This window comes from Amblyomma mixtum, chromosome 1 (assembly GCF_055824585.1).
Source record: "Amblyomma mixtum isolate Tamu chromosome 1, ASM5582458v1, whole genome shotgun sequence".
Taxonomy (NCBI): Eukaryota; Metazoa; Arthropoda; class Arachnida; order Ixodida; family Ixodidae; genus Amblyomma; species Amblyomma mixtum.
This window is the reverse complement of record NC_143012.1, coordinates 242049648-242074157: the sequence shown is the minus strand read 5'-3', so window position 1 is coordinate 242074157 and position 24510 is coordinate 242049648. Positions and strand designations below refer to the sequence as shown.

Genomic DNA, 24510 nt, shown 5'->3' with positions numbered 1-24510 from the left:
CACGCAGTGCGTGTGCTGTCTGAATAGCTCGAGCATTTTTCCTATGTTCGACTTGCCTCGTTATTGATGCTCTGGCCACCCGCATGCGCGCAGCGTTCAGACCACGGTGTTTCACCTCGGCTGCATCCATGATCCTCCCGCAGCGCTACAGTGGCGCAACTTCACCGCTAGCTGCTCTGTTATAGCCACTCTTTCCTGTCAATCCAGGATAATGTCTATAAAGGCGTCACATGGCTACCGTACACACCACTATGTGTACTTCGGGGAGTTCTGCCGCCGCCGACGCCGCCACCGCCACTCAGCACCGAGGAAGGGACTCTACATTTAACAGCTAAAGCTGCGAAAAAAACAAACAGTGAGCCCTTCGTATCAGCCGCACGGCATCATGATTCGAAGGACGCTAAAATTACCCACCACCAAAGGACAGCCTTTTGTATGTGAGATCATGATTGTTACCTTCTATATTGTTAACTGCTGCTCATTACATCCGCCTTGGCAAAACATGTATTCTTTTCGTTACTTCACATTCACAAAAATTTTCTCGCCCCTCCCACCCCTCTTTTAGGTTTTCAGTCAAAAAAATTGGCCTTAGAGATCTACTAGAGCCTCTACTAGATATGTGATCCTTGTATACTGCACACAAATTAAAGGGGTGGAGACACCAAATTTTGAAGCTATAAAAAGCCTACTATGGGATTCCTATGTATGCAAGGGCACTCACAGCCAAGTGTTCGACGCAACAAACGTTTAAAAGATATTTTAATTCGGTTCCAAAGATTACCTAAATGCTCACTCTCACGATCTAGACCCATCGCTAGCGCCATCAACCATCACGTCACAAGGGGTGTAGAAAAATGAAAGTTTTAGTGACGTCATACCAAAATACAGTGACGTAGGATGAGCGGGGCACAGCCGCGTGAGCGCAGTCGCCGCGCCAGCGAGCCGCGTTTGCTGCTAACCGCCGCTCGCTCGGTTTGTGGCGCGCCGTTGCGAACAGCGTCGCAACGCAGTCGCCGCGCCAGCGAGCCGCGTTTGCTGCTAACCGCCGCTCGCTCGGTTTGTGGCGCGCCGTTGCGAACAGCGTCGCAACGTCCGATTGAAGCTCGTTGCCTGTGTCCGGCCTGCTAGATGTCAACGGCGGGCCGCTCGCGGCACAACAACGACGAGAAGCGGCAGCCAATGCGAGCGCGGAGAGCGGCAGCGTCATGATGACATAGGGCGCACTCCTTGGAGCCGGGCGGCCTGCGCCAGTCTTCGTGCCGAACGCCGGCATCTGAAGAACGCGATAGTATTGTTTGTTCACGTTCACAGCAAACCCTGGGATATATGAATATCAAAAATGCATCGTTTCTGACGATCGTTGGCAAATACCGAGTTCCTGGTAGAAGTGATGACTGCGATATGCATGCAAATTTCATCCCATAGCCGGTTTTGTGCTGCTGCTACCTGGTGCGGTTCGCCTGCCGTCTGCTAGCTCTGTTCCTGAAGACGTCGTAGAAATCGAACATATATTTTATTATGGGACGAGTTCACAGTAAAGGGGTGCCGAGCGGAGCACGTTTCTGAGCGCTGGGCAGTCCCGAAGCGCCCACAGCTGCGGAGTCTATGCGAAAGCAGCTAGGCCTAGCGACGACTAGGGCAGTCTGGGACCAGCGCGCAGGTCGTCGGCCGGCGTTGCCGCAGGCAGTGTCGTTGCCGAAAGATCCCCTTTTAGCACAGTCATGCTGTCGTATCTCGAATCTAGAAAGCATCCTTTCTGGTAGCATGGCTGTTTTGTATTTTCTTGTGCGGACGTGAATCGAAGTACGCCGAGTCTGCCGGCCGGTCGGTCAGCCTGGATATACCGTCTGCCGACTTCATAAAAGCGAGCTAAAGAGTGTTCTTGACGTAAATAATAAACCATGGGACAAGAAATGTGAAAAAAGTGTCATTTTTGAGGATCGCTGACCAATACTGAGCTGCTCGTAGAGGTAACAACTGTGATATGAGCAAATTTCTTGCAACAACCGCGCCTAGCAGCTGCCGCTGGCGCGAAGTTGGGGTCCGGCTCGCCTGGCGCCCGCTAGCTCCGCTGCCGAAGGCGTCGATGAGATTGACCATACTATTATTTTATTGTGAGATGATTCTGTTAACACTACAGCTGTTTGTGGAAAGTAGGCCTTACATTATAGCGCAGGCGACTTCCGAAGCGCCGGCCGCTTGCTAAACAGGCTATAGGCCTAGCGACGACCACGGCAGCCAGGCAGCAGCAGAGCTCGTCGCCCGGAGCGCCCGCGAGCGCTGCCGTTGCCGAAAGCTCCCAACATAAGCAGACATGCTTTGTCGCTGCTCGAGTATAGCTGGCAGTTCTGATAACAAGGCGATCTTGTCTTTTCTTGTGGTATTTGTACACCATCCCAAGCAGCGCTCAGGTACTGCTGCACGGTAGCGAAGTGTGACACCGGTTGTGGGCGCAGTTTGGGTAGAGCGGCGCAGCGATGCTTACTGGCATTTTGCAAAGTGTTTCGCATCCTCACGCGAACCCGCGAAGGCGATATTAGCGTGCGAACAAAAGAAAGTCGATGTCCTCACTCATTGGAATCAGATCTGTCAGAATCCGAGCTGCTGGGACTAGATATGCAGTTGTTTGTTTTCATGCGCTGGTCGGCACGTGTGTGAGGAAGCAGACGATGCAGCAGTAGGTGCGTCACAACTTTTTGTTGGCCCACGTGACCAAGCGAAGCAGTTGATCTTCCCCCTCTGTGACGTCACTGTACAACTCGGCGTTCCGAAACCGAAACCGAAAATCATTCACCTAAAAATGCTATAATAAATTATTCACTGTGAATATATGAATCTTTGAGTGTGTATCATGCTTCCTGGAGCCATAAGAAACGTTTGAAACTAAGAACGCGCGAGCCACAAATTTGGTGTCTCCACCCCTTTAAACGAAAACTAAATTACATGAGATGAGTATACGCCCAGTCACTGAAATGACATGGCCTGATAGGCAGCCTTGTAATAAAGTTAAGTGGTATACCTAAAAACAGTGAAGTCAGAACTGCCACGCGGCGCTCGTTTCATCAAGTACTTAAGAGTCATTAAGAGCCGTTACTCCCAGGGGCTGAAACCAGACAAGGACGAAAACTTCTCCTTATTGGTGCAGCTCACTTCTAATTGCATGGTTGCCGCTATTCTTATTTTTTTCTCCGTAAGTATATATAAATGGCTGCTTCTGTAGAACAATACGTTCCTGGTGTATGTATCAAATCTCGGTAACAATTCTCAGTATCGCCAACGCCGAACAAACTTCTCGTTCGTGCAAGGAAGATGTGCTGCACGAATTAACTTACATGCATCGCTTTGCGCCTGAGGTGAAGCTGTAATGGGCTGGTTTTCGCAAAAGCTCTTCTTAACCCATAGAATACCTCTCGCGCTTCAATCAACACAGATTCCTGAGCAGCTTGGTGACCAGTTTCTCTGAACTACTTCACATCACCGTGCTTACCAGTCATTGCACACTCGTTTTCGTCAGTGAAGACTACTAGGAAGTGCAGCACACACGACATTGCTGGGAAAGACTATTGGCCGTGCCAGTAAGAAAAACTTGCCCAACAAACTAGAAACAAGAGAGGATACAACATGTAGAAGGCATTCCCCTGCAAAGGCCCCTAGAAAACGAGGAAGCCGACCGTGAAATGGGGGCAGTTGAGCATCCTCCAACGCTAAGCTACACCATCAACGGACCTGATGCATCTTTCATACCTGTCTGTTGTGTTTTATGGTTAGTTGGATAGCTTCACTAGCCTGTCAGATTTGTTCATTGCTGGCTTGAAGGGACCGGGAATAAACCGAAGGGTAGAAAATCATAATCAAAGACCTACATTTAGGCAGAAACTTTGGCCGCATACGTATCGCAGAAAGAAAAACTATATGGACACACAAAAGGGCTTTGCTTCAAAGTTTACCGTCGGTAGATATAAAAGAAGCTACCAGGCGAAGGCTGCTATGAAGCAATACAAACAACACTCCGAGCATTCACCAACTCTTAGCTTCAGTTCTCTGGATGGAATCAAGCTGAAAGAGCCGTTAGGAGTTCTCGACGCGCTTTCTCCAAGTCAGGCACGCGGTTATGCTTGGGGACGTTGCTGGAGCTGCGAACAAGAAACTAAAGAGACGTTTTTCTGCAAGCCGCTGTCTATCAAATAACTACAAAGCGAACTCCTCAGCGCAGCATAGGCCATGATAGGGAACAGTCTTGGGCAGAAATGCTGCTGACGTTTCGCCTTGTGAAATCGATCCATAGCTACCGGAGAACCCAGGCGCGACCCGGCAGACAAAGTAAAGCTCCGAACTAACAAAGACATTTTGCATGCAACTCAGGAAATGCCTGCGGCTTTGTTCTCTGGGCAACATCTGCATGCCTGCCGTTTTGTCTACTCTGCAGGTGCCAAGAGACCTCATCTGCTCAGGTAGTGCTTGATACAAACAATTTAGTGAAAAGCTGCCTCCGTGGCGATTCGCCGGCCCTTTGCTCATCCAAGAAGGCAGCTAAGCAGCAGCTTCCCTCTTATGCTTACGATACTTTCAAAACGTATTCGGCATTCGTCCTGCGACGGTGTTTGGTTTCACCGCCAAGCCTAGCGTAAGCTACGCAAATTACGTCAGTTCTCACAAAAACCTGCTGGTGAATGCAAGGATAACAGCAACAGCTTGAAAACAGGACACCAGAAACACCCACATAATGGGAAAAAAAAGTAGTGCACTCAGGACAACAGACAAGAAAAAGTAAACAGCACAAGCGCTTTTTTGTTTGGTCTTTCTTGTCTGTGGTCCTGGGTGCGCTATTTTTTTCCCTGATGCTATACCAACTAGCGGAAATCTCGATTCTACAACACCCACATATTTACAGCGTATCTAGGCGTTTCGTAGATACTACTGAACTGAACTTTCCCGCAGAAAGATATAAGTAATGTTCATTACCTACTACGTATGGCGGTAAACTGCATTAGCCTAAAAAATAAACGATAGAATTCGGTTCACTCCAGCAACTCGGCGAGGCCGCATATTGTTTTTCGAACGGAATTTCGGATCGACATCGATTTTCCCGCCCAAAACATTGTTCATAGAGAACACCACAACAATCACCGACGAGGTAAATTCGTCCTTATTCATGACGGTGAACTTTGGTTGGTTGGTTTATGGGGTTTAACGTCCCAAAGCGACTAAGGCTATGAGAGACGCCGTAGTAAAGGGCTCCGGAAATTTCGACCACCTGGGGTTCTCTAACGTGCACTGACATCGCACAGTACACGGTCCTCTGAAAATTTCTCCTCCAAAGAAATTCTAGCCGCTGCGACCGGGATCAAACCCGCGTCTTTTGGGTCAGCAGCCGAGGACCATAACCACTGAGCCACCGCGGCGGCACAGTGAACTTTGATGGCCTTCCGATATTGAAATAAATATTGAGAAACTGTGTGGTTTAACGTTTTGCTAGAAATTGGCTCCTCCCTAGCATTTTGTTCTTTTCACAGGATACCCGTTTCTAAAACTGCATCCCTTATTTCATTTGAAGTTTGTGTTGCTAAGCTTACAAACAGCATATGTAATTCTTGCAGGAGATTTCCACTTCACAGACAACCATTTCTTTTCATTGAAGCGCATGCTTCACAATGCGTTCCTGCTGTACACTGTTCTTCAGGAAATGGTCACTTTCCACCTTGTCTTCAATCTTTAAACACGCCGACTCGGAGTGGTCATACTGGGGCCAATATACTGGATTTACTTCTCTGCAGCACGACATCACCTGCTGCCGAATTGCCCGAGATAGGTGAACATGACGCAGTTCTCAGCAAGCTATCTTGTTCCGCCCCAAGCCGCTGCATAAGTGAACCACAAATTGTGTGCTGTTATGAAATGAATGCCTAACCGTCACTCTCAACCGATCTTCATTCATTCTTCCCAATTTCTTGTGTTTTTCCTTACAAAATTATCGCTAGCACGAACCTTTATTCCTTGCGTTTCAGCCAAGCGCAGTAGCTATAAGCCAATGAGTAACAAGATAAGCAAGATAAACAGATAAATATACAAGATAAACAAGATAAATATATCCGGTACAACTTCTTTTCCTACACTGTACACGAATGTATTGGTTCGCCAGATCAAATTGTCTAAAGAAATCCTTCATGTTTATGCTTAAACGCTGTTTGTGATTAATTTCAGGATTTTCTTTAAATTTCTGCTTTATGTAGTTCTGGCTATTGTACTGTAGTGTGAATAAAAGATGTAAACGTCATAGAAAGCACTTTTACTCGTCTTTTTTTCTTGTCCAATATGAACCAATTCAACTCGCATGAACCGTCGTTGGTCTTTTGAATGAACCGTCGTCGATTCGCTACTGACTTTGTTTTCTGATCTGTGCTTTCATTGCGTTTCTTTTTCTTCCTCCAACACTTATGCCCGTAAGGGCGCTGTAGGCATGAGCTGAAAAAAGCAAATAATAAGCTCGGTGTCGTTCCGCTAAATTCTGCCGTTGCCGACGCTTCTCACGCTGACTAGAACGCCGAATCTTGGCTGCTGACTGCAGCTGACCTGACGGTCCCGCGTCTCCCATGACGAAGGAGCTGTGGGCCCCAGTGATCGCTGCTCTGAGCCTGAAAAAGGACAAAGCGGCAACGAGTGCTAGAGGTTCGCACGGCCTAATCACGTGATTCTGCAGTAAAGCCCAGCCTGCACCGAGGCTCAACCAGCAATTCAACCAATAACAGCGAACATCGCGCAATCTCCTTTTGAACAGGCAAAGACGACGAAACGCCCAAGGCGCGTGAGGAGCACTCGTGCAGAGTTCGAAGAAGCACTTAAGGTCAGCGACTGAGCTCGTTAAAACAACGTTTTACTGTAAAAATAAAAATGACACCACTTTGGTTCATGGTGGTAAGGATCGAAAGCGCGGCTCACTCGGGATGTAGCTTGTCAACAGACACGGTATGTTGCCTTTGGTAATCGACTGAAAGCACGACGCACAGAGCTGATACAGGTTCGAGTCAGCGCAAGGGAACACCACTTCCAGGGCACCATCTTTCTAATTCCAACCTCTCTAAGTTGCATTTCATCATTCCTCCTCTCTTCTTTTCACGCCCTCCTCCAATTTGCTCTGCTTTAGAACGATTAGTTTTCGGCTCTGGTCGGTTTATATATCGAAAGACACTCCATCAATGCGCGATAATAGCAATGGTCTAAGCTGTACCCAGTCAACTTTGGTCGCCGTGCTGTCTGTACTTAATCGCGCTGTCATGCTGCAAGTGCATCAAAATGGTGAGAAGCTTCCAGCGTTCTCTAACCTTCGCTTGCGTGTGCTATTAACTGCGCCCTCTTTGGCATTTTGCCGGCGCTAGCAACCCTCATCAGTACTGAGTAAAAAGTAGCGCTGTGTCCAACGTCCCTACCTTACCAGTCTCCTCCACTGTTTTCTTCGCGCTCTTCCTGTTCATTATCAACCGCCCTCAGGCTAGGAACAGGCGCTTAACAGTTTCACTATAATAGTAGTTGGGCAGGACAAGATTCACGCAGGACCACTGAAGCATGCTCTCAGCGCGAAAGAGAACTGAGAACTGTCGCGAACGTTGCAATTGAGCTGTGGAGAACCAAAAATTGCACGTCAAAATCAAGAAATACTCAGGCGCATGCTGCTTTCGGTTTCTATTCATGTAATGTTCTCGAAAAAACACTGAATTGTTTTTTTGCTCAATTCCTATGAAATCTTACAAGAAACTAACAGTGAGTCCTCAGAACCTCGACCTTCCATGATCTTCCTTACAGCTCTGCCAGCGTCGGGTTTGCTGTCCCTCAGAATCCACAGTGAAAAGTTGTAGAAGCATCAAATGAGCAAGTCATGTACTTATTTAATCATGGCGTCTACAAGCCTGCATATTTAAACCGGCCTAACAGGTGATCTCAGATAGTTTTTAAACGTATAAAGTTTTTGTTTGTAGCTTCATTCTTGTTTAGCAGCCCAGAAACTTGTATTCAACGTCTTATTTCCTGCAATGTGCATGAGTATGTCACAAAAATTGCCTCTATACCATTTGGGGTACCTTGTCATTAAGGTCAACGTCCCTAAGGTGGGAAAATACTAATAGCCATGATTGAGGAGTTAAAATTTTCACTTTAATTTTCACTTTTCGACCTTATTGTATGTTTATCAGGAGAATTATTAAATGAAGGGGTTTACTGAGAAGGCTTTCAGATTATTTTCGCACGCTCATAAACCTTATTCGCTTACAAAAGGAGAAACCTCCACTGACCTGGTTTCCTCTTGGCGTTTCATTTTCAGTTAAGGCCGACCTCTTCATAGAGGGCAATGGCGGCTGTTAATCACGCAGAATATATAAAAAACCACCAGTCACCCAGATCGCTATCACTTGTTCTATATTAAGAGATTTTCAAGAAAGCATCAGGTCTGCGCTTATCAACACAACGCATTCTTTTAAGCTCGGCAAGGATTCACGTTTCTGGTCTCTATAGACAGCCGGCGCTCACTATCACAGTCGATGAGGGGAGGCGCTGGCAGAGGAAAGAAAATGCTGGTGTCTTATCAGCAAGTCAATATAGAGGGTGTGGGGAAACCACGAATATACGCACGTTTTGACCGCTTTTGCCATCATTCACAGTTCATCGAAATATCCTCGAAGTAAAAAAGCGCTATTGTTTATGCAAGCCTCCTAAAGGGGGCAGCAGTTACTAAGGTAAGGCGGGAAACTGCGATATTCAAATTAGGCTTGGCTAATGTTTGTCCTAAAGAAAGGATTCGGCTCAGAATGTGCAGCCACGCTACTATATTCATGTTATTGCCTGCCTTGAAAAGTATTGCTTGAAAAGTAAAAGTACCGTTCTTACAGTCTGAAAGGTAGCCAATATTCTTGTTGGTGGAACACTTTGACCCTCAAAAAGTTGCTAGATAAACTAGTCTACAGCTTGTTAAAACCGTTAGTGAGAGCCGTGATGTCACTGACGGATGCGAAATGGAAATTACTTAATGGGACATCGAATGGATGCCAGGAAATCGCCCAGGAGGATGAGCCGGAGGTTGCCTTGGTGGCTGTTTCCTGGAAGCACTCATGTGCAATTAAGATCTCCCAAACTGCTTCTCGGAACTATACCAGAGGAAGTGTTGGTAAACACGTAAGAAAAATACTAGAAACTAGAGAAGACAAAAAGTTTATGACCGTAGCCATATGGACCTCTGGACAAACTGCGGATGTTGGAAATGAAGTCGCTAACACCGCTCATCTGGGTCCGCCAACATTCGCAGGAACATAATTGTTCAGAACCGCTATATGGCTATTGACAATTACTGCAGCATTTTCGATTAACACGGAAATTATACGCTGAACCAAGCAAAAATCTACACAGGGAGCAAAGGGCACTCGAAGGAAATCGCAATCAGATACTTGTATTAACCCAGTCAAATTCAGGTACATGTTTCTAAATTCGTACCGTCCGCGTTGCGCCCTCTGCAGTGAAGTGACTAACTTATATCCCATGGTATTCGCATGAGAAAGCAACGTAGATATTTCGAGAATCAATAACCCAAAAACTGAGTACTGGGAGAAGGCGCTGTTCAGTACACATCCGGACGACCAGCTTTGGTTGGTCAACCGGGCAGGAGCGCCGCCAAAAGCTAATGGGCTCCTGGAATGAGGGCCCACCTAACTAATCGCGATTTATTTTTAGCATTGAAGATTTTTCTCACTAAATTGGTAAATCGGTTTTTGAGGAAAGGAAATGGCGCAGTATCTGTCTCGCATACATCGGCGGACACCTGAACCGCGCCGCAAGGGAAGGGAGGAAGGTAGGAGTTAAAGAAGGAAGAGAGAAAGAGATCCCGTAGTGTAAGTCTCCGGAATAATTTCAAGCACCTGGGGATCTTTAACGTGCACTGACATCGCACAGCACACGGGCGCCTCTTGCGTTTGGCCTCCATCGAAAAGCGGCCGCCGCGGTCGGGTTCGAACCCGGGTACTCCGTCTCGGTAGACGGGCGCCTTACCACTCAGCCACCGCGGCGGGTAGTAAAAATAGATTGAGACGAATTAGTTAATCTAGTTAAGCATCGTATAGTTTTTCCACAAAGGGCATTATTAATGCGACCGCATCAGAGGTCCTATTCACGATAAAAGGAGGCGTCCGTCCGTATCATGAGAAAGCAGGTGGCCCAACTGCCATGATAGGCAGGTGGTAACCTATGCAGTTGGTTGTCTGGAGCATGCTCATCATCGCAGCCGGCAATGAAATTAAGAAATTCCCTGCGAACACTGCCTCAACGTCCGACTTAAGAGTGTTAGCTGCAAGAGCTTCGAGTGTTTACATCGGTGTGCTCAGCAAACGTGGAGAATACCAAATCCAAACATCTCGGGATAATTTCTCTCCAGAAACATCCCTTCTAAGTAGGGTGCCTCGATGCCAGCGCCGCCGTGGCATCGAGGCACCCTACTTCTAAGAAATAAGGAGCGCCATCTACACCATGGATTTTGCACTACTGTTGCGATTTACAGCCATCTTCGCTATATCAGGTTTATTTCCTCGTTATAACGGATAATAACTTCTACAAACGAGTGCATCACAGCGCGACGAATCGTCTGACCCCATTCGGAACCCCCTGCAAAAAATGGTTCGATCGTAATGGGCGTCTGAAGGTCGTCTGAAAACACAGTTTGAGGGCGGAAATTTGGTTTGGTTTGTTAGGGTTTAACGTCCCAAAGCAACTCGGGCTATGAGGGACGCCGTAGTGAAGGTCTCCGGAAATTTCAACCAGATGGGGCTCTTTAACGTGCACTGACATCGCACACAGTACACGGGCCTATAGAATTTCGCCTCCATCGAAATTCGGCCGCCGCGACCGGGATCGAACCCGCGTCTTTCGGGCCAGCAGCCGAGCGCCGTAACCACTGAGCCATCGCGGCGGGTAGTTTGTGGGCGGAAATTCCGTCGTTACGAATCGCGCACACATTTTGGGCTTCATCTCAATTACTAATTTTATCCTCAGGAATATGCCCAGTCATTTTGCACCACTTCGAACATTCTTCGTCAAACGAGTGGCCCCCAAACTTTATGTAAATGGTGGTCCCTGCGAGGCCCCATTTCGATGACCACTGTACTGTCACATATATAAAGGATCGAAGAATATGTATCATGATGCGCTACGTGCCACTGTTGCTATATTATATAGTGTGGTTACTGTTTTGGTCAATTTGACCTTAATCGCAGTCAGACGCGTCCTTCACAAACGTAAGTACTAAGAGCTAACGCTCTTAAAAAAAAGCGGGAGAGGACACCTAAAATCGGCTTTAAGGGTAGTACGCGGTCTAATTTTGGGTTGACGCACATATTTTCCGAATTGATTGTCCAATAATCTACATTCATAGATTCATTCTACATTCATAGAGAGGCAGGTGCTGCTACCGGTGGGGCTTGTGAGACACAAGTCGCTGTTCCCGAAGCAACCTCTCGCGAACTATTAATTCAGTTGCCACCTGCCACTGCGGCTTGGTCACAATCCGGTCGGCACGCTGTAATAAAGTCATAAGGTTACATGGCTTAGGTGACCCTTCAGTCACTTATAGATTGCTTCTCCAGGGATTTTTCGTGAATTTTTTTATCACGGTTAACGACGCCGGCTGATTTGCGACGCGTTGCCCTTAACACTATCGCGTTATTTATTCCACCCCGTTGCCACCTACCCACGATTGGCCTGTGCATCAGCTCATTGGTCAAGGTATAGACAGTCTCTCGAAGAACTACCAGCGCAAACTGAGCCTTGCCGGACCTCACGAAGAGCAACCGGAGTCTCACAAAGCCAGCCAACCGATGGCTGTGTTTAAACAGCCACCTGCCGGGGCAGCATTCTATCACTTAACGGCTAAACCACGCCGCCAGTAGTTGTGCGATGACTCCTCGCGACCTTGCAATCTATAAAAATGAGTGCTTTCGCGCGAGATATTTTTAAGGCTTTCGCTTTATTCTCTTCAGGGTAGGTAAAGCGTCGTCCATGTTTTTTGTTTATTGACAATTATACATAGCCACACTGGGTATAAATAGCACAGTGCACACCATTAGTGACAGGTGGGCGGCGTAGCGCAAACGATTAATGACGACACTTAGGGAGGCGGCAACGTGACAAATGGTCACCGCGTAGGCGCTCGAGTCATGCTCTCCGGCACTGACATGCTTACGCTCTCATTCCCTTCCTCATTCTTTTGCATCCTTCAGAGGCTGTCGCCCACACGGAGCTGTTTACGTATACATGAAGATCAAAAGGTGGCGGACTACATGCCATAATATAATAAAGGAGCAGGACTTTTGCCAGCGGTAGGACTGGACATAGGAGGTTAACTCAGGATCACCACCCTTACGCAGATAATCAACGTGCGCGCAAAATAAGGCTGTAGAATGCCATTTATGTCTTTGATACGTTTCCTATCCTTGATTTTGTGGGTAATGGTAATAAAGAACACGATAGTTGATTTGAGTGCAAAATAAGGCCCCAGAATGACGGACAAGATTCTTCGACAAACGCAGCCCTCACATCCATGGTCTTTTGTTTTTGCTTCGTTACGTCACAATGTTTGGGATATACTTCGAGACAAACAGGCTCAGATGTCAAGGCACATAAAGCATTTCACATGCCTACGGAGCTAGCTGAGGACATTCTTGCTTTCTCCGTGCATTAAACGCCTATTACGCCGCATTTATCGTTGTACATGCCTTTAGGTGCCTCTTACACCCGTTCTAATACCAGCAGTAAAACCGACTCTGAAAATATGCGACACAGCTCCGCCGTACATAAATTTACTACTCCTTTTTCTTTTGAACACATGAGCAGTGCTTACTATGAATTCATACATTCATGCACGCATTCTTACATGATAGTTCCTTTAGACAAGGTCTGGGGTGACATTAATTAAAAGATAAGGAAAATGCTGTCAATCCTGTGCGCCGGAAACAGGAGTTCCTAAGCATCGCTCACCTGCAGAGAAGCCTAATGCTTTTGATGCTAATAAAAGCGTTCAATAAACGGTACTTCGGAGAAGTACGAAGGTGAACAGCAAAATTCCACGCATTTTAGCATGGAAGATGACCAGTTTCCTCTATACGAGAATGTCGGTTAAGAAAACAGCGAACTTCAGCGAAGTCCTCTTTTAGAGCAAGCACTTTGCACAGGTATAAGCCGTCTTCTTGGATTTTATTAACTAGCAAAGACGCTACCCAAGGGCTATTGTATGTGCGTTTGAAAGCATCCTTGTGATGTTGAAATAAAGATGACTTGACTTGACTTGACTTGGGTGCAAAATTTAGATACGACTCACTCATATGTTATTCATTACTGAGGCATTTCGCAGAAGATTTTTGAATGATGCGGATACAATACTCAAAAAGACATTGTTTACACAGGCACGCAACCCACTAGTTTAACGGCACAAGCAGCCTACAACTCCTGTAATCCTGCTCATTTTTTCTTGACTATTCGATGTCATACAAACAGCTGATCTCACGTTCAACCATTACTTTCTAGAAGAACCCCGGATAAAACCAGGCGCAATTCATAGTACACTAAACAACAATGTGCACAATGAAAGCGCATTCAAATAGAGCTTTATTTCATTTGAAAATTTCCGATGAAACGTGGCTACATTGACAAAAATCGTTTTTCTCGGGAAAGTAGAATTTATCCGAAGTACATTCGTCGTTGCTGCCAGGTTCCTATACACTGCTCAGCAATTTACATTTTACGTGAGTAACTGTATATACTTGTACCGAGTGTTGCAAAAGTACTGGTAGAAGTTGGTTTGGTTTGGTTTATGGGGTTTAACGTCCCAAAGCGACTAAGGCTATGAGAGACGCCGTAGTGGAGGGCTCCGGAAATTTCGACCACCTGGGGTTCTTTAACGTGCACTGACATCGCACAGTACACGGGCCTCTAGAATTTCTCCTCCAAAGAAATTCCAGCCGCCGCGGCCGGGATCGAACCCGCGTCTTTCGGGTCAGCAGCCGAGCACCATAACCACTGGGCCACCGCGGCGGCGTACTGGTAGAAGTAATAAGAAAGGAAACATGCGTGCCCTCGCGCTGCGGACAAATCGGCCTCCCGAATCTGTTCTCAAAACTGAAGGCATAGGCCATCTTAAGCGCAACAGCATTTCCTAACTTGCTGTGTCAGTAACTGATTGCCGTTGCGCTTAAACGTAGTATTGATTATTTCGTTTAATCTAAAGCGAATTGCGTGGTTGTGATATTTGTCGCGGTTCATTTCTTCGCTTGTTCGTTTCATTGTTCTTGTATACGCTTGTTTTCCTTTTCGTACGACGGCTTCGAGGAAACAACATGTATTCTTTCTCCAATAGTCTCCGTGTGCTGGAGGTATTTAACGTAGAAAAAAAAGACATCCAAAACTGCAATACCAGTTTAAAATGGGGAGGGCTAACTTCCCAAACGTGGAGTAACTTGAATGGTTGGAACTCCTACGGGCGTGCTATCGGATTGCGTTTCCATGGGCTCGTCTCTCCCCTCAAATCACACCCGCTTTCACGAAGAGACGATACTCTGTTAGGCTCTTGTGATTCTTTTAAGTGGTGCACGAAATACAAGCGATATTGCGCATACTGCGTGAAAGCGTCTTCTCTAATACCTAACCGTAAACCTGGGCAAAAAGGTAAAAGTCTTCCACTCGCTCTGCTCTTTGTCTGCCAGGTGCCATGTATATAGCGCCACATTCGTTAGGTAGAATTAGCACATCAGCTATTTTTCTCCCGAACTACCCAATCCGGCCTGACGTAATGGGAAAAGAGACGCGTTCAAATTGTTCTCGCTATCGAGCGTAACTACGGATGAGTGCTAGCAGTGTGAGAGGGCGAGTGTAGACACAGTGTCGTGACAGCACGATAAATGAGGTTGGCCAGTTTATGAATAATAATATCCTAGATGTTGCGAGTTCGGTCATCTATCATCAGAACATACTTCGCACGCGATGATCATTTATGCAAAAGCTGATCGTATCCAGAACGTAGGCCTAGAGGAAGCAAGCCAATGACGACCGCGTAGTTTCCCCTTTGAGCGCTTGGCCGTGGCGGCTCCGAAATGGCACGGTGATGACACGCTAGCAATTTCCTGCATGCATGATACAATGAACTGTCCCTCCAAACATTCCATAAATAATTTGAAGGAGCCGTTTCTGATCGGTTTCCGCACTTGTGTACGGTGCATCGTTTCTTCCTACGTGCCGGCCATAAAGGGAAGTCAAGGTATCGCAATCGCGTGAGCAAGAACGTCAGTAACTTATATCCTTGACCATTATTTACTTATTTGCGATAGCTGCCAGCAAAACGAAAGATGCATTCATCATGCTTAGCGCGATTATTTTATTGAATGAATTGGGTTCAAGACACAACCTGAATTGTGAACTTTAAGTCGATGAGCTTCGCACACAGTGTAATTTGGTGCCTGTTACGTACATGAAGAGATAATTTAGAAGAAAAAGTTAGCGCAGCTGCACTCATATCTTTCTCTGAAGGAGTATTCAATTGCTAGAAAAACGTTTCAAGGAGACAGTCAGCCGCTGGAAACTACTATAAAAATATTGCTGTATTCTTGTATATCGTTCTCTCTGTTGGGAAAAGTGACGCTAAAGCCTGCAGTGTTGGGAGGCATTTATGCTTTAAACTGGCGAAGAAAGTTAGGGCACTGCCGACGGTTTCTCCGTTCTATGTGTTTGTAATCAATGTGTGTGTGTGCAAGAGAATGTGTTTTATAGAGAGCCGAAATGTGCATTTAGCATTTCTTTTTCTCTTAAAATACTACTCAGTGTTGTCTAATTTCATATTTATATGTTCACTTTTATATGTTCAAATATTTATAGGTTCAAATGTGTTTATGTAATTGAGAGCTGTTCCTTGTTTATATTTTCTTTTTAATAAGCATGCACTGAAATGCCGAATTGTGCTACCTGGGGCAGGAGCCTCTCTCAGGCTATGACTTTTAGCTCCTGTTCCATTTTTCTCTGTTGTGAGAAAATGAAAATGAAATAAAGAAAGAAAAAATTTAAACTTCGTGGCGCTACAAGTAGCCAGGAAAAATGTCACCTGATGTTTACATACAGTCCTGACTTGTTCACGCCACCTGCGTAAATATGAGCAGCTCGAATTATGGCCAATTTTAACGGCAACCAAAATTTCGATGTACTGGCGTCTCCTGAATAAATCAATTCGCTGTTCGGATAATCTTCAGGGTGAAAATGCATTTAGCCTAACGTGACCCTTCCAATTTCATTCTCTTAATATGAACAGCGACAAGGCGAAAACCTCTCCTGTACTATCCTGATATTTCTGCTGTAAAGAGAAGGAAAGGACGGGGCAGTTTTTTGAAAAACAGAAGATTCCAGGAGAGGGTTCCTAAAATAGAAGTACAGAAAAAAAACAAGCGGTGACAGTCACGCAAAGGCAAGCATGTGAGAAAGGCCTTCTCGTCCAAATAGCACCCCCTTTCAATCCCCAGTCGGGCAACGGCGATTTTTAAGGCTAAAGCCTTGAATGGCTCATACTGTCGTCTGTTAACAGAGGGTGACACACATTTGGCAGCGTTTAACACGTGTTAATTCGGAAACTAAAAAAGATAGAAGAAAACGAATGGTTGCTTCGGATAGAAGAGAAAAAAATAAACCAAGAAACCACACTTGATGACTGTACAGTATTTAGTTAAAAGTGTCAAAATTGTGGCGAAAAAGTGCGGACTTCGATATGGCCACGGGAATGATGTGACGTCACACCCACCGGAAGTCGTCACGGCATAATGAAAATTGCCACAGAATGGTCGGAAAAACGTCGAATTTGTGCCAAATTAAACGGGAAAATGTCTAGCCAAGCGCAATTAACACTTATGATCCCCGAAAGATGTATAATTTGGGTATTGATATAGCCGTGGGAACGGTGTTACGTCACATTCAACGGAAGTCGCCACGGCATAGTGTCCTCCGCTTTCGCCCCTCAAAACTTTAGTTGCCAAAGTGCCCTCGCAATTTTTTCCGTCTCAACGGGTTACAACCACTTGCCAGCGGGCGAAGTGCCTGTCCAAGTCACGCACTGCTAGAAGCCGTAAAAAAATACTGCCTTCCAGAAGCCGCAAAAAAGCACTGTATAGTTATGATTTCTCTTTCTACAGCTTTGTCCTCTGCGAGAATTCAGCGAAATCTATTGTTGAAGCTCACCAGGATATATTGTTCAGCCGAAAAGGATGTAAAATTAACGAGCTGGTTCCTTTCCTGTGTTCAGACTACAGGACTCGAACCAAAAGCACAGCGAATGTGCAGTTGCATCAGTAACGCTGGTGGGGCGTTCAGCAGAGTGTCACCAGCTCATTACACCTCGATGGCATTAAATTTTTAGGTTTTTGCTAGTGCTTGCTTTGTAGCCTCCTCCCCGGTATCATTAGTTACTAAGGCGTAGTTAGTATAGCTTTCTTTTGAAGTACAACCCTGTAAACGGCAGGGCTAAGGAATGCTCATACCTTGTGAACGGCCGGTGTCCCCTCAAAAAAGAGGTGGTACGTTGCCCTGTCTGATTATTATACAGGGCTACGTATCGTGTACCACGTAAACAGGACCAGATGTGCGAAAGGTATACGGTAAAATGAGCTGAGTAGCCTAAGCGGTGAGGGGGGTCTCGATTGCGCATTCATGTTTGTTCTGTCGTAGATGTATCATTTTGTGCGTTCGTAATTGGTTAGAAACCACTTCGGACATGAATGCTGTGCTTGCGGGACAACATTGTATGCGGCGTCATGTCGCTGTACATTTCAATTTTTTAAAAACTTTTGGCAAGGTCTAGAAGCCTTGTTTGTTTCTGGTTTAAGAAAACGTTCCCAAAATGCTGTGCAAATTTATTTAAGGAGCGGCTTTCAGATGTTTAAAGGTAAATCCAATGAGTGATTACGTTTAGGCGAACATAAGGAGTAAGCTGCCGATTAACAGCGTTAAGAATACCGGAGCAAGAGCGCCACTCTGACCCAGTGCTATGCATAACCACCATTTCTGGACAAAACCATTTTTTACCGTGAAAGGATTTATCAACCCATTTTTTTTTCAACTTTTGTAGGAGTTCTCAATGACAATCAATATATACGGAGGTTTCCTGTCGACAGGCTTGCATTTTTTTTCCTATTAACGTTCTCCCTATCGTCAAAAACATTCCCCATTCGTTTTTTATGGGAGTCTTAACTGCTCGATGAGAGCGACGGAAAAACTTTAACTGGAAAATTTCCCGACATATCGGAACAATGAACCATCACATTCGATATTTTCATAAGAGTAGCTTACAGGTTTCCAACGTAAAAAATTTTTGACCAAGAATGCTCGACATGTTTCACTCTAGTACTATAGAAAAGATTGCATACTTTTCAAAGACCAACTTTGTCAGCTCCTGAAACGTGTCTCTACATCAGCGAATCATTAGGGTACTTAAGAGCTCTAGGTCAGAACGTAGACCATCGTCATTCCAAAATTGATTGGCGACGTTTTTAACAGCAAAAGCTAATACTGTTTTACTTCAGGCGTATAGCCTTTCATCCTACGGTGGAATCTACAGCGTCATTCGTAAGTACTTTATTATTTAAAGAACAAAATTTTAATTTTTCATGTGAATTTAATTTATTTTAAAGTAATTTAATTCCATTTCAATAAATAATTTCAACTCAATGGCCATCAGTCGCCACGGCTTGCTGGTGATTTTGTGGGGTTAAGAAAATCCCCTCTCTACTTTTAGGGGCAAGGAGGGAGAAGGAAAGTGTGAGAGAGAGAAACGAGAGAGGGTTTGAGTCGAAGCGTCTCCTAGTGGCATTGGAGGTTGTAACGAGAGCGGAGGAATGCGCAATATCTGGCTGGTTCCCCAGCAGAATGAAGTGTGTATGGTTAAACCAAAGCATTCGATTATTCATGCGCTAAGCCGGCAAGCCTAGCTGCGGAAATGGTTTTTTGGCTTCATGGGTTACAGGGAAATCGTGTATTGTATTTTACATTTGCTGTATTGTATGACGGACTTAGGATTAAGCACTCTTTAGAGCTTCTACTCCACTAAAAGCCGCGTTCACCTGAATTCCGCCCATTGGGTACAAATATGCACTAGCGGTTTGTGGGATCAAAATGAGTGGATGGAATAGAAGAGGGGTCATCATGCAATATTTCTGTTACCGCTATATGCACTGCCCTGCGCCAATTTTAAACGCAACGGCAGTTAGGATAATGCGCTTAGTGCTCCAACATTTTCATTTCACTGCGCTATGGTATGCGCATAAGCTATTACTAATCCCTATACGTTTCGCACGGAAATTTTTCTTCGTAGATTCTTATTACCAACGACATCTTCCATTGGCAGTTATTGTTTTGAGAACAAAAGTATCCATTTAACGAAGCACGACTTTACACTTTATGAATAGGACTGCGTTAATGCATAGCCTTATTTATGCTTTTTTTCTGGAAGAAACTTCCGAGGCTTTAGCTTTTTTTCCTTCTAACTCGTCTCCATTCCTGGCATGATTTAACAATGCTCTTTTGTGATCTACTCAAATGCTTTCATAATAGAAGACTTCCAGTATGTTGCCACCAGTGCTGCTGTCGTCGGCAGTGCTACTGCCGGAAAAAGCAGATACCGGCATGACCTGTGAGAGATCTGAGTTGTTTTGTTTTACTGAGACATTATTTTAAAACCAACTTAGTGCACTCAGCCAGACTCTGAAACATCTATTGATCCCCGCTACTTCTGCTGCGCGCCGCGTAGCCGGCAATCACCCGTCGTCCTGGCTGCCTTTGCATTCTCGTTTTTAAGGGATGCATCTTTGTGTAGCCTTGGAAGCAAAAACATCCATGCCTGTCAGGTTTGGTGAATACACGGAGGTACACGAAGGTGCACTCCTGTGCAAAAGAGCTCTGATGAGAGGCAGGTGTTTCGAGGAGCCCTCGGAACCTAGTTCTTTACCTATTGTCTGTCACGCGACGCTTCGCCTGGTGATTCTCACGGACGGTGTGAAAATTACTTGTATTAGGGCTGTTACAAGCGTTTTCCTAACACAATAGGGACGTGAATGGCTTTTACTGCACAACATGCTCTGCCCTATCTGCTGTAGCACAGGATAATCTGAGACCATTGTTCGGCTTTGTTTATAGTGGGAAGAGTGCTGACTGTCGTTCCTGCAGTCCAAGCATTGAACAACTCTAAATTTTGTCACGAAAGGTATCGTGCAGTTTATGGCTTGTAAACTTAAGTTCTAGAGTTACTCGGACTAAAGCAACTCCCAGATGCTTCGCCCCCTCTCTGGACAAAGAAAAGAGATGGTTGCTCTGTGTAAGCCCAGCTACAGCCCACATGCGCTTCCCAATATACGTGTTCCCCACATACGCACCTCAGAAAATATGTGGTCACCCATATATTAAGTAGCTAGTGGAGATGCTAGTGGAGCTAGTGGAGCCAGCTAGTGGAGATGGTGCATACTTGCGATCATAAAACCATCGGAATGAATGTAGACAGAGTAATGAAGATAGCAAACCGCTACACTATAAACTGCCGATACTTCAGGGATTTTTATTGTAAGTACCTCAAATTCCCCTGGAATCGTCTATTATATGAGTGATCAACTGATTTTTCATTTGAAGAATGATTCTACGGCAGCCTTGAATTCAGATGGATTGTGGAAGCGTACTCAGTCGACTGGTATATTGTTCCAGTCCCAAGCAGTTTGGACGTAGTCTGTGCTGGAAGAAGGTAGACGGCTTTTGAATAGCTGATGCGGCTTAACAATTGATAGACTATGAAGACGGCTGAGTGGTGAATAGTATAATTTGAGAAAAATTCAAAGCCTAAAAATGTAACGCCTCATTTCGAGATTAGTAAGGTTAGCTTGAGATTTAAGTGCAGTTACGAAGGAGTGTATCACTTACAGTATTGTAAATAAGTGATAAGAGTTGTCTGAAAAACTAAACCAGGCTGTGCAATTTTTGATCGATTCGAGGATGGTGCAAAGGTTATATTGATGAGGATCCCAAAGTAAGCATGCTGCTCAAGCCTAGATCGAAGAAATGCGAGATAGTTAACCTTTTAACCAAGAGAGAAGCGAGGCGAAAGTTCCTAGGAGGTAGCAAAGAGTGCGATTGCCTTCATTAGTGGCTTAATGTCTTTGGAGGAGAAATTCCAGAGGCCCGTGTGCTGTGCGGTGTCAGTGCACGTTAAAGAACCCCAGGTGGTCGAAATTTCCGGAGCCCTCCACTACGACGTCTCTCATAGCCTTAGTCGCTTTGGGACGTTAAACCCCATAAACCAAACGAAACCAAACCAGCTAACGAAGAGTGCGATTGTCTTCGTTATCAATGTTCGATACAAGTGCAGACCAAGTAAGTGCGTTAGAATGGGTGTCGCCAAGGTATTTATGTAACTCTAAGAAACAGATTAAAACCACGCAACGGAACGAGGACACGAAAGAAGAAACACGAAACACAGGACGGGCGCTGACTACCAACTCTTTATGTGACTGTACAGAAGAAATTTCAGAGCCACAGATGACTAGCAGTTAGTTTGATCGTGCTGACTTCGATGAAAAGGGAGTAATAATGTGTTATAAGTTTTTAAGGACATTAACCATTTCTCGCACCAGGCTTTGACATGTTTAAAGTCGTCTCGAAGTATGAGAGTCAGAGCTGTAATGAATGGGGCGGTAGATGACGTAACCGTCTGCAAATAGGCGGATGTGAGAAACGATATTTTTAGGAGATCGCTAATGTAAATTAGGAAGCGCAAGGGTTCAAATACAGCCCTTAAGGAACGCCGGCGAAGACTGGAGAGCAAGTGGACGAAAGTTTGTTCCCTGCTAGTAAAGAAAATGCTTCCTTCTAGTAAAGAAATTGCATATCCAGTCCAATACAAGAAGAGCTGCCGTGGCTGCTCAGTGCTTATGGCACTCGGCTGCTCATTAGGAAGACGCGGGTTTGATCCCGGCCGCGGTGGTCGAATTTCGATTGAGGCAAAAATCTAGAGGCCCGTGTGCTGCGCGATGTCACTGGATGTTAAAGAGCCCTAGGTGGTCGAAATTTCAGGAGCCCGTCACCGTGGCGACCCCATAGCCTGAGTACATGTTAAACCCCTGAGCCTTAAACCTCCATCTAACAAGCCCATACAGGATAATTATGTGTAATCGTGAAAGTTTAAGTAGAAGTCATTGATTAAGAACTTCTTCAAAAGCCTATTCAAAATACAGCTATATAAAACTCGAGTCTATAATTTATGCCGCTGGTGGATAGGGCTTGTTGTGTAACACTTGATAGTCCTTTTCAAGAGTGATGCTGTTTGCTTTGAATTGGTAAAAATGCTATAGATGTTAGGAATTTTACTGTGTGATGGTACAGTGCATCCTCTGTCAGCATTGAAAAAACGCATGTGGGTGAAATAAGACGAAATCTAGAACGTGAGGATGAAGGACCTTTTTCGCGACTTGGAAAACCTTTCCTATTTTTCAGTCTTCGCGACAGAACTCTTCATGAAAACGACTGGTGGAAGATGTGGCCTAAAACTGCAGTGACCGTACTTTTATGTGTTTTTAGACCCTTAATTTGATGCAGTAAACACCAGATGATGATGTAAGCTTTAGTGAGTCAAAGATTCACACGATACCGGAGGCATTTTAAACTAATGTCAGGCATGACTGCGTGATCATAACTAGGAAAGTAAGGCAAAGTGTTAGCTAGTTCATGAGTAAATACAGAGCTTAATGTCTGGTTAAACTTTTCGGCTATTTCACGGTGAGAGATTGGACGGTTCTGGTGATTGTACGTTGTAATGGTTGCGAGCGCTTAGGGAAATTGTACCTCAAAATTTTTTATGGCTGTTGTTTTCTTGCAAGGGTGGAAGAGCGGGCTAGTTGGTAGTTCATCTTGAGGAAAAACTCAGCGCACTCCTAAGACACGGACAAAGAAAGGCAAGACGATACAGCGCTGACTTCAACTGATTATTTTATTGTGGAGCAACATATACATACGTTCGAAAAGTGGGCGGGAAGACATGAGTAACATCTGCTGTGTTTGCACGCGACCGAAAGATAACAAACTACAATTGAAAACAACATGACGGCAAGGGTGACCCTTGGAGGCAACAAAAAAAAAATGAAAACTAGAGAAGATAAAAGGACAAGTGGAGGGGCGATTAAACGGGTCACGCTTAAAAGGATGACGCTTAAAAGGATGACGCAAGCAGGCCTGCTTGCGTCATCCTTTTAAGCGTCATCCTTTTAAGCGTGACCCGTTTAATCGCCCCTCCACTTGTCCTTTTATCTTCTCTAGTTTTCATTTTTTTTTTTGTTGCCTCCAAGGGTCACCCTTGCCGTCATGTTGTTTTCAATTGTAGTTTGTTATCTTTCGGTCGCGTGCAAACACAGCAGATGTTACTCATGTCTTCCCGCCCACTTTTCGAACGTATATATATGTTGCTCCACAATAAAATAATCAGTTGATGTCAGCGCTGTATTGTCTTGCCTTTCTTTGTCCGTGTCTTAGGAGTGCGCTGTGTTTTGCCTCAAGATGTTTTCTTTGGTGTGCAGGACCGATGAATAGAATGGGACGCTGTGTTTTGTTAGCAAGTGATTCAAACTTTTTTTTTTGCTGCCGCGTAATACATCTGTCACGAACATTGGTTGTTATTTCGTTCAATTGAATGAAAGTGCCTTTCCTTTTGTTGTTAAGACATTTGATCGCGGTGCTAACCATAGTGATGACTGTTTTTTTTTGTAGCAGTAATAGTCGGTATTAAGGGAGTAATTACTCATTGACGTCCACCCAAGCGCAGCCATACGGCTACAAAGGAAAGCTATACAGCTTTCTCAGAAACTTCGTAGTTAAAGAAAAATTCGTCCTGTTCCGGGGTTCGAACCCGGGACCACCGCTTCACCGGAGCAGTCGCTCTACCAATTGAGCTAACCGGGACGGCAAGCTTATGGTAGGGCGAGAGCGAATTGATCAATAGCTCGAGGTGGGAACAGTTCCCACTTCTTGCCGCCCCGCAGTCCTTGCCGTCCCCCTGTTAGCTCAATTGGTACAGCGACTGCTCTGGCGAAGCAGTGGTCCCGGGTTCGAACCCCGGACCAGGGGTGCTATGCTGGAAGGCCCGAGTTTGCTGAAACTCGGAATCTTCCCGAGCTCTGGCGACGCCCTCGGATCAGTGAACTAATGGTAGCAAGACAAAATCCCACCCCCGTCACGCCTCCAACTTCATTGGGTTATCTGGATATATTCCGTGCTTTATCATCACATCAGCGCCACCTCATGGGCTTCTTGGGCGGTCTACAAAGAACGGGTCACGTGAGCCAACCGCCGGTGCACTTTTCATTTGTGTGTCGCTCCACCAAGTGCATTGCGTGTGGAATTAGACAAACAAGGTTTGTTGAAATTTATAATACACTTAGTACATCTTTATAAGCATTTTATAGTGTGCAAGATTTGGATTTAAAGCTCTTT

The 24510-nt window shown here is 45.3% G+C and overlaps 1 non-coding gene across 1 annotated transcript; it reads left to right on the top strand.

Moving 5' to 3' along the window:
• Window positions 1–24070: 24070 nt before the first annotated feature.
• On the top strand, window positions 24071–24145 carry TRNAA-GGC (transfer RNA alanine (anticodon GGC)). The gene has a single exon. It is a non-coding gene; the product is annotated as a tRNA-Ala (tRNA).
• Window positions 24146–24510: the final 365 nt, after the last annotated feature.